Raw genomic sequence first — 19289 nt, forward strand, 5'->3', positions numbered from 1 at the left:
TCGCGGGCAGCATTAGCTGCCAGACGCACGATGTGTCGTAATAATACTCGCATCATAAAATATAGTCACCACTTATATCGATCGTTCTCTCTTTCACCCGTGAATTTTGATAACCATAGAAAATGTGATGAAGACAGTTTAGAGAGTATGTCATTACGCAGGGGCAACTACAATAAATATAATCAAGACGCCGATATGGCAGCCTCTCGTATCCACGCTCCTCATGCTGCCTACATATGCGGCACCGTATGGAAGGGGTTAAAAAAAATGGAAGGAAAAAACAGAAACCCAAGGGACAAAGAACCAACAAAAAGATGCCTAGACATAAATAGGGTCGAATCACCTTTGGGAGTAATCCCAAAAAAGACATGCCTGAATGAAACACTGAAGATGTACCAAAGGTTTGAAAAAAAATTATATTTTCTGGTTTTGACAGAGTGGAATTATGTATAGAGGGATAGAAATGGAAAGAGAACCCAGGTTTAAAAATATGATGAGAAATAGGGAAATCAACAACTTGTTAGATAAAATAAACTCAAAAGTGAATCTAGAATTATGTACAAAGAGGTAGCCCTATTAACCCCTTCCATACGGTGCCGCACACGTAGGCGTCATGGGGAGCGAGTGTATTCGCGAGGCTGCCATATCGGCGTCTTGATTATATTTATTGTAGTCGCCCCTCAATAATGACATTCTTTCTAATTCTTTTGTAATCGCATTTTCTATGGTTATCAAAATTCACGGGTGAAGAGAGAACGATCGATATAAGCGGTGACTATATTTTATGATGCGAGTATTATTACGACACGTCGTACGGCTGGCATTGGCTGCTGCCACCAAGATCTAAGTCCATGACGCCTACGTGTGCGGCACCGTATGGAAGGGGTTAAGAAGGGCCAATGAAGAAAATAACAAGGAAATAAATGAGTTGAAAAAGGAATTAAGTAGGATAAATGGAGAAAATGAAAGAATGTAAAATGAAGATATGAATAGGAATGAGGCATTAAAGAAAGATGAAGGATAAAATGCAGGCAGTGACCGAGAAAGTGGAAGAAAAAATCAAAGAAAATTACTTCAAGAAACAAAGAAACAGTGGAAAGTAGAACAGGAAAGTAAAAAATTATCTTTTAAAGAAATATTGGAGCAACAGGTCAAGGAAAATGCTAAGGAAATGGTAATCCAAGATGCATTGTAATCTATGTTATTAAAGAGAAGCATGATGTTCCTAGATATCAGAGAGAAAAAGAGAAGAAAGAGATCATTAAAGAAATTCTGAAAGAGATTCAAAAGGAAGGACAAAGTATAGATAAAGAAATTGAGGAGACACATAGAATAGGAAAATACTCAAGAAAAACAATGTAGGCAATTAAAAGTAAAACCTAGGTCACAAATGATTGCAGAGGAAGTACTATGTAGAACAACAAAACTAGCAAATAATGAACACTACAAAAATGTATGGATAAAAAAAGAAATGAGTGATGAAGAAAAAGAGACAAAAAAGGAACTTAGAAATGAAGCAAATGAAAAAATGAAAAGAGAACCGAGACTGAAAATATTTTTTTTTTTTTTTTTTTTTTTTTTTTTTTTTGAGAGAGAGAGAGAGAGAGAGAGAGAGTGACCTGAGGCTGAGAAAATGGTATATCAAGAAAAAGGAAACAAAGCAGACAGAAAAAGATGAGAAAGGAAAATATTAAAGTTAGCCCATACCAACATAGATGGAATGATTTTAGGACTGAATGAATCAAATTATTATCTGGCATTAGGAAAACCAGACATAATGGGAATAGTAGAAACTAAATTAAAAGTACTTTACCACCAAATACTGTGGGACAAGGTCTATATAACCGTTGGACAAATAGAAAGGAAAAACAGGGTGGGGGAGTATTTTTGATGAAGAAAGACTTAAATGTGACAAAAATAACAGAAGGAAAAAACAATGTAGAATCAATTATGATAAAAGTTTAAAGCAATTGCATGAAAAATAGAAAATTTGTAATAGTGTATGTGCCCCCCAAAACACAGTCCTGGAGAGAAAGCGATCATTCCAAACTGTTGAATGATACAAAATATGAAGTAACTAATATACTGAAAAAAGAGGAAATATAGTAATTATGGGTTATTTCAATTCAAAAGAAATATGTTGGGGAGAAATGACAGTGAAGGGTGGAGAAAACCTCTGGGGCAATGTACTACTTGATATGGCCATTGAATGGACAATGACTCAATGGATGAAAGAAAATACCAGATACAGAAACAGTGAGGAACCATCGAGACTGGATTTAATACTTACATCAGAACTTGAAATCATGGACAGAATTGATTACAAAACTCCAATAGGGAAGAGTGACCATGTACTAATAGAATTCGAACTAAAAGAGCAAATAGACTTCAGAAGAAATGAGAAATATAGAAAAGGAAGACTGATGTACAACAAAACGAATTTTGAGAAACTTAGAAAATTCTTTCACAATGCAAACTAGGAAACATTCCTAAGTGAAGAAACAAGGATGGAAGAGAAATGGAATATACTAAAAGAAATTTGTTATGAAGGAGTGAAGAAAAGTGTACCACAACAAAATCAAGAAAGAGTATACATTAAAAGCTGGTACAACAAAAAATGTAGTGAGGCTAAGGATAAGAGACAAAGCTTGGAAAAGATGAAAAAAAGACAAAAAACTAGCAAATGGCAGGCATACACCAAACTAAGAAATGATTATGTAAAAATATGCAGAGATGAAAAGAGAAACTATGAAAGAGAAATAATAGAACAATGCAAGGAATAACTTAAACTAAACTATTTTACAGGTATGTAAATGGTAATCTAAAGAATAAACAAGAAATAGAAAAGCTGCACCCAGGAAATTATGAATATACAGAAGAACTAGAAATGGCTGAAATTATGAGCAATCATTTCAAATCGGTATTCACAATTGGAAATTCACCTAACTGTGAGGGAATAGAGAGAGAGAAATCCACCCCAATGAAGGAAATAACTGTAACACAGAAGGAAATTAGAGCCCAAATAAAAAAGACCTTGATGTCAGAAAATCACATGGTCCAGATAGGATTGCAAATTGGATACTGAAAGAATGCATAGAGGAGTTAACGGACAAAATATACAATATAATTAAATACTCAAAGAAGGAAGGGTACTGCAGGACTGGAAGAATGCAAATATTGCACCAATATATAAAGGAGGAAACAAGGCAGATCCAACCAACTACTGACCGGTCTTCCTAACATGCTCAGTAGCAAAAATATGTGAAAAAGTTATCAAAAGTAGATGGGTTAAACATTTGGATTTAGACAAGGAAGATCATGTACAACAAACCTGATCTGCTTCTATTTGAGACTAATAGAAATAATACAAGAGAGGGATGGATGGGCAGACTGCCTTTCTAGACCTACAAAAAGTATTTGATAAGGTACCACACAAGAAGCTAACAAGAACAATGGAATCAATAGGTGGCATCAGAGGAAAATTATTGGAATGGATAGAAGACTTCCTGACTGGGAGAAAAATGAGGGTAGTAATTAGAGACAAATACTCAAATTGGGAAGAAATGATAAGTGGTGTCCTGCAAGGTTCGGTACTGGCTCCAATCATGTTTGCCATATGTATAAGTGACATGGATGGAGGAGTAGAGTGTTATATTGTTGGGTCCTTGCTCTACGAACGTACAGTGACTGTCAGGGAATGCCCGGTAATGCCCGCACGCCTCCTTATATAGGTGGCGCTGAGGGAAAACGTATTGTACCCACCCAACATCCCCCCTCCAAGATAATGTGTGCTAACAAGAACACATTGAGCTGACGAATGTCATGTACAGTAGGCCACAAGGCACAAGGAAACGAAAGTGGCCAGGCATACAAAGAAACAAAATAGAATACAGTTCGTCACAACTGTGAGTGCAACGGGACAGTGCCCGTTATACATTACAATGGGCGTATACTACATTAGATATAGTAATTTAGCCACCCTGGGCGCTTCGTTTGTCTTCTCAGGCGTTGCTGGGGTGGAGAAGGAGTTGATGGGGGCTCGGTTGTTAAGGTCACCTCGTTCCGTGCCTCTGGTAGTGCTCGCGCGGAAGTAGGCCTAAGGTGTTTCCTGTTCCTGAGGCTAATGCGGCCACTCCCGTCGAGTCTGATGGTGTATTGCCTGTGAGGGAGCGCCTCCACTACCATGCCCGTGCGATCCCACACATCGGATGCCTGGTTCTGAACCCTCACGCGGGTACCGGGGGCCAGGGGTTGGAGGTGTCTGGGCGTGCTGTTGGCCATCAGGGTGTTACCAGCCTCCCCCATCTGCACTTCTCTCTGGCGAAGCGTTCCGCCCCAGTGCCTGTCCACCCTAAGGTGCCAACGGGCCGTGGGCACCCCGTCGCGCAGCTGTCTGCCGGCGGCAAGTTGGGCGGGGGACTTGTTTATTGTTCGCAGTGGAGTGTTGAGGTACTGGAGCAAAGCGAGGGAGGCTTTATCGGTGTCCAATGTCCCACCGCCGCCCGTGTTGGTTCTTATGATTCTCTTGGCTGATTTTACTGTCGCCTCTGCTCGCCCGTTCGACTGGGGGTACTGTGCTGACGATAGGCGTGCTGTGACGCCCCAGTCCCTAAGGAATTCAGCCATTTCCTCGCTCGCCAGGTTCGTACCTCCGTCGGTGGACAGTTGTTCCGGGGCACCCCATCGCGTGAAGTAACGCCTCAATTGGGTTTTGATTCTTTGCGATGTGGCACCGGAGGGGAAGTGGGTAAGCTCCAGCCAACCAGTGAGCCTGTCGGCGTACGCCATGTAAGTGTTTCCCTCGTGCTTGAACATGTCTGCCACTGTAGATTGGAACGGGTATTCTGGGGGCGGTGTGATGACGAGTGTCTCCGCGGGCTGCGAGGGGGCGTGTGTTTCGCATGACGTGCAGGATGCCCTGTAGTGCTGCAGGTCTCCCTCCATTCCGGGCCAGTATACGCATTGCCTTGCCCTCCGCAGCATCGAGTCGAGCCCCTGGTGCCCGGCGTGTAAGTTCGCAGCCACCTGTGGGCGGAGGGACTCTGGGATCACGAGGCGTACACACCCCTGTTCGAATGTGTACGTTACCAGGTCCTGGATAACTGCCAGCCTGTCTCTTACGCCATAGAATGGGCGCAGGCAGGTCACCTCTTGTGATTTGTGTTGGTGCCAGTCCGCGGCTAGCACTTTGGCCAGCAGTAGTTGGTACACGGGGTCGTTGGTGGCGAGCTTTCTCACCGCTGACTCATCCAGGATGTGACCCTCGTATCCTGCTGTGGCAATCACCGCAGCTGCGATTGCTTCGGCGAGGTCCTCGTCCAGGTCCGCATCAACGTCCGATGGGGGGCTTCTGAGGGCCGGGTACCTGGATAGAAAGTCCGCCGCGGCGTTTCTCTTCCCGGGCAGGTATTTGACCTGGAAGCGGTACTGCAACGTTCGCTCCTTTAGCCGGAAGAGTCGCGGGTTGACCACCTCTGATAGAGCTCTGTCCCCCAAGAGCTTGGTGAGGGGGCGGTGGTCGGTGACAATTGTGAGGTTCGGGAATCCCAGCAAGAACAGCCTGGCTTTCTGGAGGCACCACGCCACGGCTAAAGCTTCTCCCTCTACTGCGGCGTAGCCAGCCTCAGCAGCAGTGAGGTGGCGGCTGCCGCACAGGGCCAGGCGCCAGCCCGCCTTGCAGCAGAAGGGGGCAACAGCGGATGAGCACTGGCAGTACTGCTGCAGGATGACGAATCCGATACCTTCCCTGCTCCAGTCCGTGATGGCTACTGTCGGGCGTGTCTTGTCGTAGTACGCCAGGCCGTCCTTGGCCAGCTGGCATATGGTGTCCTGGGCTCGACGAAACTTTTCTTGCAGTTGCTCGTCCCAATATACCGATCTGCCGCATGGTTTTTTCAGGAGCTCCCTAAAGTCGTTCATGATTGGGGCCGTAGTGAGGAAGGGGGCGAGCTGGTTCACGAACCCGTACCACGACCTGATGTCCGAGATGGAGGGCTTGTCCGGCATGCTGAAGTTCCTGATGGCCGCAAGGCGTTCATCCGTGGGTTTATATTCGTCCCAGCCCAGACGGAAGCCCACGAAATCGACTTCCCTCCGAGCGAACTGAAATTTCTCCGGCTTCAGCGTAATCCCCTTGGCTGCACATGTCGACAGGAACTCGTAAGTGTGCCAGAAAGCCTCCTCGATGCTGCTGTCGTAGAGGAGGGTGTCGTCGACACACTTGTACTTTCTCGTAATGCCCTGAATGGCATCGTCAAAACGCTTGGTGTACGCGTCGCCGGCGGAGCAGTGGCCCATGGGAGTACGGCAGTACCTGAACCTTCCCCATGGGGTGATGAAGGTGGTGAGACTGCGGCTTTCCTTGTCCAGTTCAACCTGGTGGTACCCCCAATAGGCGTCTGCTACTGTCTTGAAGGAGTGCTTGGGGACTCCAGAGACCATGTCAAAGGGGGCGGGGGTGTGGTGCGTCTCCCTTCGGCACGCGGCGTTGAGGCGCTGATAGTCCACAGTGCGCCGAGGTTGGCCAGACTTCTTGGGTACCACCACCATGCGGGCGCACCACTCCGTGGGCTCCCCTGCCGGGACGGGCTCGATGACGCCCCGCTTGATGTCCTCTTCTAGCTGGGCCTTCACCTCGTCCTCCCAGTGCCTCGGCACCGATGCCGGTCTGTGGTAGGCGTGGGGGATGGCGTTGGGTGCCAGGTGGATGTGGTGGGGCTTGCCCTCCATCACCGGCAGAGGATTCCTGGTGGTATTGAAGGTTGTGGCCGAGAAGTGTTGTAGCAGCCACTCTTCCAGCCGTTTCGTCTGCTCCTCATGTGGCGGGAATGGCATTGTCTCAGGTCTCATAGGTGGCTGACCGAACTCAGGAGCTGTACTTTCTGCCGTCAGCGTCCGCACCGCCGGCTGGGAGTGGTGGGGGAAGCTGGCGGGCACTAATCCCAGCTCCTGGCACGCGCTGAGCGACAGGAACAGCGACTTGGCAGAGGGTATGATGTATATGTCTTGCTCTGCTGCAAGGCCGCCTAAGGATATGGTGCACCGGCACGATCCGAGGCATTGTAGTGGCAGGTCTGCCACGTCCCGCAAGGCCGCCTGCCCCCGCAGCTGCGCGGGTCTAATGCGGAGCCTGGACAGCAGAGCCTCCCCGGCGACGCACACCTGGGCGCCGGTGTCTGCGATGGCCGCGGTGCGGTGCCTGGCTCCCCCTCCATGCGTAACTGTTACCTCCACGGTGGGTTGGCGGGTTACCTGTGTGCCTGCTATTGTCACGGAGCCTGAGATGACGTTGGCAGGCGTGGCGTTGTTGGGGCACTTCGAGCTCCTGCAGCACCTCTTGAAGTGGCCCCGTTTCTTGCATCCGATGCAGTAAGCTTCCCTGGCCGGGCAAGAAGCCTTGTCCAGGGCGTGTGTGGTACCGCAGTTCCAGCAGGTACGCGAGGGCTGCGCCTTGCCATCCGTGGTGGCCGCAACGTCAGGCGGGCAGTTCTCGTTTTCGATGACCTGTGCGGTGCCAGCCGCACGACCGGGTTCCCGCCATGAGCTCTCGTCCATGGCGTGCCGGCGAGCCGCCTCGTACGCGGAACACATGGCCCTAAGGGCGTCAACGCTGTCTGTAGAATCGCACACTTGGTACACCTGCTGTTTTAACACCGTGTCACGCAGTCCTACCGTAAGCTTTTTCAGTAGCAGGTACTCTGAGAGGTTGCAATTGCACTGGGGACACTGAAACGCACAGTCGTTAGCTTTCTGAGCACCCCTTATGAAATAGTCACTGACGCACTCGTCCTGCCCCTGGGCAATATTAAAGAACTCGGCCCACTGTACCGCTTTGTTCGAGTAGTGGAGCACTAACTTACCTATGGCATCTAACGACTCCTGTTGTGTTAGGGCGTCCCACTCGGCGAGGGTGAACCTGACGTCTATCGCGCGCTGCAGTAATGGAGTATAGAGGAGCCTGATGTGGTGGACCGCATCCTGTTGTGGCCATTTACATAGAAGGAGCCAGCATTCCATTGACCGTCTCCAAGACCTGAAGGCTGCCGGCGTCATTTCCAGGTCACATTTCTCAGGAGTAGCCGAGAGGGGTACCCGAGATGTGGGTGTTGTGTTGCTGTGGGCGCCAAGGGCCGTCATGTTGGCCTGTGGCGTGGTGATGGCCTGCTGCTGTTCGGTGATGGTCCAAGGCGTCGAGTGTGGTGACCGGCGAGGTGGGGGCATCTTGAGCAATCGTAGGTACTTGAGAACTCACTGCGCCATGTTGGGTCCTTGCTCTACGAACGTACAGTGACTGTCAGGGAATGCCCGGTAATGCCCGCACGCCTCCTTATATAGGTGGCGCTGAGGGAAAACGTATTGTACCCACCCAACATATATGAATTTCTTTGCAGATGATGCAAAAATGCTAAAGAAAGTAAGAACAGAGGAGGATTGTGAATCATTACAGTTAGACCTAGAAAAAATCAGGAAATGGACTCAAGTGGAAAGAACTTCAATATAAAGAAGTGTAGTATAATGGAGTTTGGAAAAAGTAAAAATAGAATATCAAGAAATTATAAAACTGAAGAAGTCAAAAAAGTGAACTTGGAAAAAGATCTTGGAGTAATAATCAGCAAAAACATGACACCGGACAAACATATCAATAAAATAGTCGGAGAAACCTTCAACCTATTAAGGTCAATGAAAGTGGCATTTGACTGCTTGGATGAGGAAATGATTAGAAAATATTAGTTACACTAATAAGACCAAAACTGGAGTATGCAGCAACACTATGAACACCTAGTACTAAAAAGAATATACAGGTAAACGTCGACTTACGATGGCATTAGGTTTCGATAGAGCCATCGTAAGACGATCTCATCGTAAGTCGATCCCCACTCTGTTCCGTGGTCACTGTACCTAGCCTACCTGTATATTAACCACCAGAGATAGTACAGTAGTTTATTTAATTATTTATCCTTTCTACCATATTCAAACACTATAATTCAGTACGGACTTAAATCTCGCGGGCAGCTGCCAATGCCAGCCGTACGACGTGACGTAATAATACTCGCATCATAAAATATAGTCACCGCTTATATCGATCGTTCTCTCTTTCACCCGCGAATTTTGAAAAACACAGAGAATGAATAATTTGAGAGAATGTAAAAACACAGGGGCGACTACAATAAATATAATCAAGACGCCTACGTGTGCGGCACCGTATGGAAGGGGTTAAATTATCATATCATCGTCGTCGTCGTCGTCATCGTAAAGTCGAACAATCGTAAGTCGCGGCCATCGTAAGTCGACGTTTACCTGTAAAGGAATTAGAAAGAATACAAATAGCAACAACAAAGTTGGCACCAACTCTCTCCAAATTAGCATACAAAGATTGTCCAAAGTGGAATTACCAACTCTGGAACAAGAAGAGAAAGAGATCTGCTGACTAAAGAATCATGAAAGGAATGAATTACTAAAATGGGACAATGGAAAAACAAGAGGACATGAAAAAAAACTCAAAAAGGAAAACTGTAGAAGAGATCTAAAACAAAAAAATAGCTTCCCACATAGTGTACTGGATACCTGGAATAGATTAGATAAAGAAACAGTGTGTGCAAACAGTATTCAAGATTTTAAGAAAAAACTTAATGCTGAAAGATACAAAGATGGGTCACCATGAGCATAGCTCCCCGTACAATACAACTAGGTAAATACAATCTCCTCTTAGCATCCATTCCCAATTGTCTATTTCTCATTACACTTTTTAATCCCCCAAGACATTTACCTGTTTCTCTCAATCTACATTCCACCTCCACTCTTTCCGTCCCTGCCAGGTTCGCCCCAAGTATCTAAAGCTATCCACTTCCTCCAGTCTCTCTGCCTTAATACTCACTTCCAACTTGCTGCCATCCTCTCCCCTTGTACATCTCATTACCTTTTACCTATATTTATCATCAACTTCCTTTTTTCGCACACCTTCCCAAAATCTGTCACAAACTTCAGTAATCCCTTCTCTGATCCTGCTACAAATGCAGTGTCATCAGCAAACAACAACTGGCTTATTTCCTATTTTTCTCCATTTTCTTTAACCATCTCCAATCCCAGGCCCATTAACCTTGCATTTTTCTCTCGGACCACCCTATCCATGTATGAATTGAACAGCCCAAGCAACAATTACACATCCCTGGTGAAGTCCCACCTTAATCTCAAACCACTCCCTATCTCTATTTCTAATTCCAATAAAGGCTCTACTATATACATACATAGACCAAAGGCTCTTTCACCCTAACAAGGGAGAAAGCCAAAAAACAAAGGCATAAAAACTCCCACCTATTCCATCCCCCACATACTCCACTTCCATTCACCCCACTCCCTCCCTCTTATCTTCACTCCTCCTAGATGACGGGTCATCCCCGCATCTTGCCCACTGCCATGGGTCAGAAGCAGTATCACAAGACACAGCACATCCACAGCAAGGCCACTTCATTAAATTGGCAACCCTCCTCTACATCCCCTCATGCAGAAAAAGAGAAGATAGAGAGAAATCCCTATGGGCTGTGTCAATTTATTTTTCACACATACTCCCTCACCCACTATTCACCGCCCGCTCTCCCCCTCATGCATCACAGTATCATCCATACACAACCATTCTCCACTCACCCCTATCTTCTGTCCTCTCCCATCCCTCCTCAACAGACATTCCCCTCTTTCCCAATGCCCCTTTTGCTCCATCCATCCATCTCATTCTTAGTCGCCCCCTCATGTTCACTCCTTCTACCTCTGCCCTCCACACTTCTTTTACTAATCTTTGTTCAATTATTCTTTCCTTGTGTCCAAACCATCCCAATACTCTTTCATCAACCCTATCTCCCAACTCCCTTTCCACCCTTGTTCTCCTCCTCACCTCATTTTTCACTCTATCCAGTCTAGTAACCCCTACCATACTTCTCAGGGTTTTCATCTCAAACACATTTAAATTCCTCCTCTCTTATGTTCCATGTTTCTGCCCCATACAGTGCTGTTGGCACAATCATTGCTTCATACAATCTCCCCTTAGTATCCATCCCCAAATGTCTATTTCTTATTACATTTCTTAATCCCCCAAGGTATTTACTCACTTCTCTCAATCTACATTCTACCTCCACATTCACTCCTCCCTTTACTGCCACATTTGTCCCCAAGTATCTAAAACTATCCACTTCCTCCAGTCTCTCTCCCTTAATACTTATAGTGTACTGCCACTTTCTCCCCTTGTACATCTCATCACCTTACTTTTACATACATACATATACCAAGGCTTTTTCCCCCTTTCAAGGGAGGTAGCCAAAAAGGGAAAGGCATAAAAACACTCCCACCCATTTCATCCCTAAATACACTCCACACCCCTCCCACCCTCCCTCTCATCTGAGCACCTCCTGGATGATGGGTCATCCCCGCACCTTGCCCACCGCCCTGGGTCAGAAGCAGTGTCGCAAGACACAGCACATCCACAGCAAGGCCGCCTCACTCAATCGGCGACCCCCCCCTCTCCGTCCCCCCTTGCATAAAAGGAGAGGACGGGGAGAAATCCCTTCGGGCTGCGTCAAAATTTACTCACACACACTACCCCACCCCCCACCCCCCCGCCCATTCCTCCTCATGCAATCACAACATCATCCATATACAACCATTCTCCACTCACCTCTGTCTTCCGTCCTCTCCCTTCCTTCCTCAACAGACATTCCCCTCTTCCCCAAAGCCCCCTTCACCCCATCCATCCACCTCATCCTAGGACGTCCCCTCATGTTCACCCCCCCCCACATCTGCCTTCCACACCTCTTCTACTAGTCCTTCTTCACTCATTCTTTCCACGTGTCCAAACCATCCTAACATTCCTTCATCAACCCTATCTCCCAACTCCCCTGTCACCCCCGTTCTCCCCCTCACCTCCCCATTTCTCACTCTATCCAGCCTAGCAACCCCCACCATACCTCTCAGACACCTCATCTCAAACACATTCAAACTCCTTCTCTCTTCCTCTCTTATGTTCCACGCCCCATACAGTGCTGTTGGTACAATCACTCCTTCATACAGTCTCCTCTCCGCATCCACTCCCAAATGTCCATTCCCCACTACACTCTTTAATCCACCAAGGCACCCACTCGCCTCTCTCAATCCACATTCTACCTCCACCTTCACTCCACCTTTTCCTGCTACACTTGCACCCAAGTATCTAAAACTATCCACTTCCTCCAGTCGCTCTCCCTTAATGCTCACTTCCAGTCTACTGCCACTTTCACCCCTTGTACATTGTGTGTTGGTCGAGGGCTAATAATACACACTGTAGGTTCTTAAGTACATTCAGCCTTAAACACTAACACAGTTACAAGAAGATACAATATAATAACAGAGTCAAAGATAGCGCCCATGCATAACTCCGCGTCCCCTCTACGGTCTCTCACTCAAGCACTGTTGCTAAGCACCTATGCATGCCTACCCCGGGCATGCGAGTTGCCACATGTCGCCAGACGGGGATATCAATAACCCACACCTCCCTTCCCCCTTTCGCGCCCGCAGACTTTAGTCACGGGCGGACAATCTGCGCTGGAGTCTCTTGGAGCGACGCAAATCAGCAGGTGGGTCCTCGCTATGGGCCTCGTGTGGATAGGAAGGGGTGCAGGTGACAGGGCGCAAGAAGTGGCGGTTACGCTGCAACACGCGGCCACTTGTGGTGCGTATTTCATAGGTCCTGGCTTTGCCAACGCGCATGACAATGCCGACCTTGTCCCAGCGGTGGGTCTTCGGGTTCTGGATCCGAACGTGCTGGCCGACGTGCAGCCTGGAGAGTTCACGTGCATGGCTGTCATACCGAGCTGCAGCATCCTTGGCCTGGGTTGCTGCGCGGCGGGCGCATTCCTCCGCTTTGGTCTGCCACTCTGTGGAGAAAGCATCTGGGTGGGCCGGAACGCAGGAGCGAAGGGGGTGGCCATACAACACCTGAGCTGGGGAGCGACCACTGAAGTTGGGAGTATTCCGAAGTTCCAGGAGGCCTCGGTCGAATTCCTCGCAATCTATGTTGCCTGAAGGGGCCACCTTGAGGATGAGGTGCTTGATGGCCTTCACGGCGGCCTCGGCATGGCCATTGGATTGCGGGTAGTGAGGTGATGTGACAATGTGTCGCACACCCCATCGTGCTGCAAAGCTCCTGAACTCCTGGCTGGTGAACTGGGGGCCTCCGTCTGTTCGCAAGCGGAGGGGGACACCAACCTCCCGGAAGTAGTTGCAGAACATGCGGATGGTGTTGGACGACGTCGTATCGCCTTTGCAAGGGACGACCACAGGCCAGCCGGAGAGTCTGTCAGCGATGACAAGGAATGACTTGCCTGCAACGGAGAAGAAGTCCGCTGAGACCGACTCAAAGGGCCTTGTTGGGTGGTCGTCGCTGAGTATGGGTTCCTTCTGCTGGCTAGGTTGGAGATACTGGCAGGGTTCACACGACTGGACCGTGTTTGCAATGTCCGAATTGATGCCTGGCCAGAAGACAGTTTGACCTGCCCGGCGTTTTGTCGCCTCCACGCCCCTGTGGCTATCATGAAGACGGGCCAGGATGCGGTGGCGAAGGGCGTTAGGAACCACAATTCTCATGCCGTAGAGGACGAGGTCACCATCGGCATGGAGGTTATCCCGAATTTTCCAGTATGGGAGCAAGGGCCTAGGAAGGGCATAGCGGTCCGAGGGGAATCCGGACGTCACACAGCGATGCAATTGGACGTAGTCTGGGTCAGTCCTAGCTGAGTCACGTAACTCCTCCAGAGTCCTATCTTCATCTACGTGGGACTCTGTCACAGCTCTCACCGTGGCTATCGTATGGAGGGATGCAATGGAGTCGGTGCAGAGTGTGTAGTCTTCCGGCGCTGGGTAGCTCACTGGGGCGCGGGATAGGGCGTCCGGGATGCGAAGATCCTTTCTGGCAAGCCATACCGCTGTGAAGATGTATGGGGACACCTTCTCCTTCAGGCGCTGGAGACGTGGGTTCTCCACTGCGTCCAAAGTGTAGCTGTTCAGGATGGGAACCAGGGGGCGATGGTCGGTCATCAACGTAAAATTCTGAAGTCCCATCAAGTAATATTTGCATTTGAACATCGCCCAGACGGCGGCGAGTAATTCTAACTCGATGGTGGCATATCTAGTCTCCGCCTCCGTCAAGAAACGGGAACCGCATTGGATTAGGCGTAGGCGTCCGCTGCCGTGGTCCTGTAGTAATGCAAAACCAATGCCGTTAAGCCGAGATGCATCCGTCTGGAGGATAGTTGGCAGGGTTGGATCAAATGAGGCGAGAACTGGGGGGTCGATGAGGGCGGCTTTCACCCTTCGGAATGCCTCGTCATGATCTGGTGTCCAGAGAAATTGTCTCTTAGGGCTCATCAGGGGCCGGAGAGGTTGGGCAGCTGCGGATATCTCCGGGGTGAATTCAGCCAACTGGTTAACGAGACCCATAAAGGACCTAAGGTCTGTTAAATTTGCAGGAGTTGGAAAGTCCCTGATAGCAATCACTTTGTCTTGGTCAGCAGCGATACCTGCCACTGACAATGTGAATCCGCAGAAATCCACTTTAGGGGCGGCGACCTCAAATTTTTCCTTATTAATGGTGATGCCAAATTCACGACATCTGGTGAGGACTTGGTGGATGCGGGTAAGGTGAGTGGTGTTGTCGGCATCGTAAAGGAGGATGTCGTCCACCACTTTGACGCAATTCTTGACACCTTGCAGTGCAATGTCACCTCGTAGGCAGTAGGCATCGCCTGTTGCTGCAAATCCCATTGGTCCTCTGCAATATTGGAATCTACCATGTGGAGTTATGAAGGTGGTAAGGTGTCTGTCCTCTTCGGCGAGTTCGATCTGCCAGTAGCCGCAGAGAGCGTCCATGGTCGTGAAGCAACGAGCTGAGGTCGGTACGCTACGTACAGCATCAAAGGGTGTGGGCGATGGATGGGGTGGGCGAGCCACCTGGGCGTTAAGTTTGGACAGATCCGTCGTGATCCTCACACCTCCATTTGGTTTAGCTACGGCGACAAGTGGGTGGCACCATTCTGAAGGTTCGTCGCCAGCCGGTCGAATAATCCCTTGAGAGACCATGGACTCGAGCTTGTCCTTGATGTGGTCTCTGAAAGCCAGGGGAATTTGCCGGGGTGTATGGATTGCAAAAGGCACAGCATTATCCTTCAGGTGGATTCGCATTGGTGATCCCACCATGGGCTTAAGTGGTGTGGACTGAAGAGCTGCTTTAGCCACCAGAACGTCCTTAAACTCCTTTAAGAAGTACTCCTTCACGTCTGAGGGTGGTGTGGAGGCAGAGAATGGGAGTTCCACACACTTCTTAACGTGCTTCACCTCCAATATTGGCTTAGGGAATTCCTTGGGAATGATGGCCAATGCCTTGCAGTGGCTGAAGGAGAGGAGTGGGGTCTGGATGTCCTTGTGTACTCGGATCTGAGCAGAGCACGACCGCTTACCTTAAGTAAGGGTAGCCGTGAGCGTGCCAAGGGCAGGAGTCATTTCAGATCCGTCGGCTGTGAGTGTGGTGGTCTGCGGGGAAGCGTGTAGTATCCTTGTTGAAATGGAAAGGTTTCTCAAGTGCTGTGGTCCTATCACAGTGATATCTGCACCGGTGTCTGGGATCATCTGCAAGTATGACGATTTACCACCGTGTGTGATAAGGACGCTGACGTGTTGAGGCACCGCAGGGCTGGGGCTAGGAGACATCACTCGACGGCAGGACGGCTGTGGGGTTGGCAGGTGTTCCGAAACATGTCCACCGCCAGAGACTGAAACACCTCGCTTGTGTTTCTGACGAGTCTCCTGCTTGCAATAAGTGTCGAAGTGACCGATACGGGAACAGAGGCGGCACTGGGTCTTGCTAGTGGGACATTTGATCGTGGAAGGAAAGTGTCCCTGCCGACCACAGTTGCGGCAGGTAGCCTGAGCCGCAGGGCATGCTCCTGGCTCATGGTGCCTAGCACAGCACTGGCATGGGTCCGTTGCCTTCGATGTCGGTTGCTTAGGGGTTTGCCTGAGGAAACTTTTCTGCTTCTTCCTTCTTTGGTGGTGGGTCAATGCTCTTACTTGTGCAGGTTGGGCACGAATATCAGACGTAGCACACCTGGCTGCTTCATAGGAGCAGCATGTATTGACCATGTCCTGCAGTGAGCACTTGTCGTCCAGGGATATGAGTCGCTGAATCAACTCATCATCCCGAACGCCCATAATAATCACCGACTTCAACTGAGTCTCTTCGCAAATTGGCGATTTACCAGGGCATATGTCGATCTCCTCGGCACTGCGACGCAACCTTACGTAGAAATCTGCAAATGTTTCGCCTTCCATCTGCCTGCAGCTAAGCAATCCCCTCCTGCGTATTGCCTCGTTCCGCAAGCCCTTGATGTGTACTTCCAGAGCAGCGACCACCTCATCCACGGTCTTGTCTGTAGAGGGAGGTATTTGCAGGGTATGCTCTAGGACACGTTGTGTTTCAAGGGTGAGACACATACGTAATTGTATGAGCTGCTTCTCATGGGGTAAGCTATACTGGTCGACCATGGTAGCGTAATCTTGCCAACGTCGCTTCCATTCGCGGAACAATTGGTATGTGGCATCTGGTTTAAGAGGAGGTGGCGTCTGAGCATTGGCCTTTTGAGTGGGTGGAGGGAGCGGGGGCTGACGATGACAGCTGTCATCGGAGGCCGCATGGTGCTCTGGGGGAGAGTGAGCGGGTTGCTGTTCCGGGTTTATCAATTTGAGCAGGGCGTCAAATCTAGCCTGGTCTTCTCGTCGTCTGCGTTCGTCTTCTGCTAACCTCGTCTCTTCAATCCATTTCACGAGGGAAAGCATGTCTGTCGGTGTGGTCGGTGGGAAGGATGCGGCCTGTTGCTCATCGGAAAGATCTGGCTGCATCTCTTCCTCCTCTTGCTCGATTGCTCCTGAACGAGTATTAGGCATTTCGCTAGAATAAAGCTAGTAGTACCCGTAATGAGCGGGTGAGTACGTAAGCTGGCGGGTACCTGGGGCCCAGTAGGCCTGCGGGCGTGTAAGCGAGGGGAAGTATCGCGCACACGTCCTGCCAATGTTCAAATACAAGCGTCTCTCCGACAAAGAGACAGCAAGATTTTCACAAACACCACTCACAATGCACTATACACTATACGGGGAGGCACTATAAACCACACGTGTAAGCACTAGACACCATACGAAGAGGCTCCAAGCATATACGCAGAATGCGTGAAGTAGATGAGCGCAATATGGCAGCGGAGCACTGCCAGTCACTAACGAACACGTGCATATGATGCCGTTGTTTGAAACACTTATGTTCTACGTACGAGCGTGTAACTCTGTCACTGGGACTGCGCACTTCCGTGAGCCCTTGACGCACGCAATTACGATATGTGGGTCACGGTACACCAAAATAATGCAGGACACGGTACACCAGAATAATGCATGTATAGGCTGAGTTCATTGCGTTGCACTGCCCTGTATGCGCTGTCAATGTTGTATATCACTGCGCCATGTGTGTGTTGGTCGAGGGCTAATAATACACACTGTAGGTTCTTAAGTACATTCAGCCTTAAGCACTAACACAGTTACAAGAAGATACAATATAATAACAGAGTCAAAGATAGCGCCCATGCGTAACTCCGCGTCCCCTCTACGGTCTCTCACTCAAGCACTGTTGCTAAGCACCTATGCATGCCTACCCCGGGCATGCGAGTTGCCACATGTCGCCAGAAGGGGATATCAATAACCCACACTTTTACCCACATTTATCTTTAGCTTTCTTCTATCACATACTCTCCCAAACTCTGCCACCAGCTTCCTCAATCCCTCCTCCGACCCTGCCACAAGCGCAGTGTCGTCCGCAAACAACAGCTGGCTCACCTCCCACTTTTCTCCATTTTCTTTAACCATCTCCAATCCCTGACCCACTACCCTAGCATTCACCTCTCGCACCACCCCATCCATGTATAAGTTGAACAGCCAGGGCGACATAACGCATCCTTGACGAAGTCCCACCTTTACTTCAAACCACTCACTCTCTCCATTTCTAATCCTGACACAAGCTCTACTACTCTCATAAAAACTCTTGACAGCTCCCAAAAGCTTTCCTCCTATCCCATAAATCTGCATATCCTCCCACAGTGCCTTTCTGTCTACCCTATCATAAGTCTTTTCCAGATCCATAAAAGCCCAAAAAACATCCTTCCCCTTTCCTATAGCTTTCTCACATATCTGTCTTACCACAAAGATCTGATCTACACAACCTTCCTGTCCTAAATCCACACTGTTCCTCACCAATTACTCCTGTTCCTCTCCTAATCCTCTCAATCAAGATCCTCCCATAAGCCTTCCCTACTACACTTAACAGGCTAATCCCTCTGAAACTACTACATTCACACTTGTCCCCTTTTCCCTTGTAAAGAGGAACTATACAGGCACTTCTCCAGTCCTCCGGTACTCTACCCTCTCTCCAGCAAACATTAAATAACCTCACCAACCAGTCCACCATCACTGAACCTCCCTTTTTCAGACATTCTGCATGGCATCCATCCAGACCAGGTGCCTTACCTGCTTTCATCATCTTAACAACTGCCTTCACCTCATCCTTCCTTATTTCTCCTCCATTCTCCTCACTCATTACTCTCATTTTCTTCACATTTCCCACTGCAGCTATCTTTCCTTCCCTATCCTTCACATTTAGCAACTCCCTAAAATATTCTGCCCATCTTCCCCTTACTGCCTTCTCTTCCATTATCATCTCTCCATCTGCACCTTTTACCTTTTCTTCCCTACTTGATTCGCCTCCTCTTCCTCTCTTAATTTCTTTCCAAAACATCTTTTTATTACCTTACTTTTACCTACATTTATCTTCAACTTCCTTCTTTCACACACCTTCCCAAACTCTGTCACTAACTTCCTCAATCCCTCCTCTGATCCTGCCACAAGTGCAGTGTCATCAGCAAACAACAACTGGCTTATCTCCCACTTTTCTCTATTTCCTTTAACCATCTCCAATCCCTGACTCAATACCCTTGCATTTACCTCTAACACCACCCCATCCATGTATAAAATGAACAGCCAAGGCGACATAACACATCTCTGTTGAAGTCCCACCTTTACCTCAAACCACTCACTCATTCCATTTCTGATTCTAATACAAATTCTACTACTCTCATAAAATCTCTTTACTGTTCTTAACAGCTCTCCCATATATCTGCAATACCTCCCACAGTGTCTTCCTGTCTACCATATCATAAGCCTTTTCCAAATCCATAAAATCC

General features: G+C 48.6%; 1 protein-coding gene across 3 annotated transcripts in view; it reads left to right on the forward strand.

The window, feature by feature from the left end:
- The window catches only part of SpdS (Spermidine Synthase), a 157936-nt gene that overhangs the window by 84975 nt on the left and 53672 nt on the right, over positions 1 to 19289 (forward strand). The window lies entirely within an intron of this gene.

The sequence above is a fragment of the Oratosquilla oratoria genome, chromosome 23 (genome assembly GCF_046742065.1).
Source record: "Oratosquilla oratoria isolate Oo_2021 chromosome 23, ASM4674206v1, whole genome shotgun sequence".
Taxonomy (NCBI): Eukaryota; Metazoa; Arthropoda; class Malacostraca; order Stomatopoda; family Squillidae; genus Oratosquilla; species Oratosquilla oratoria.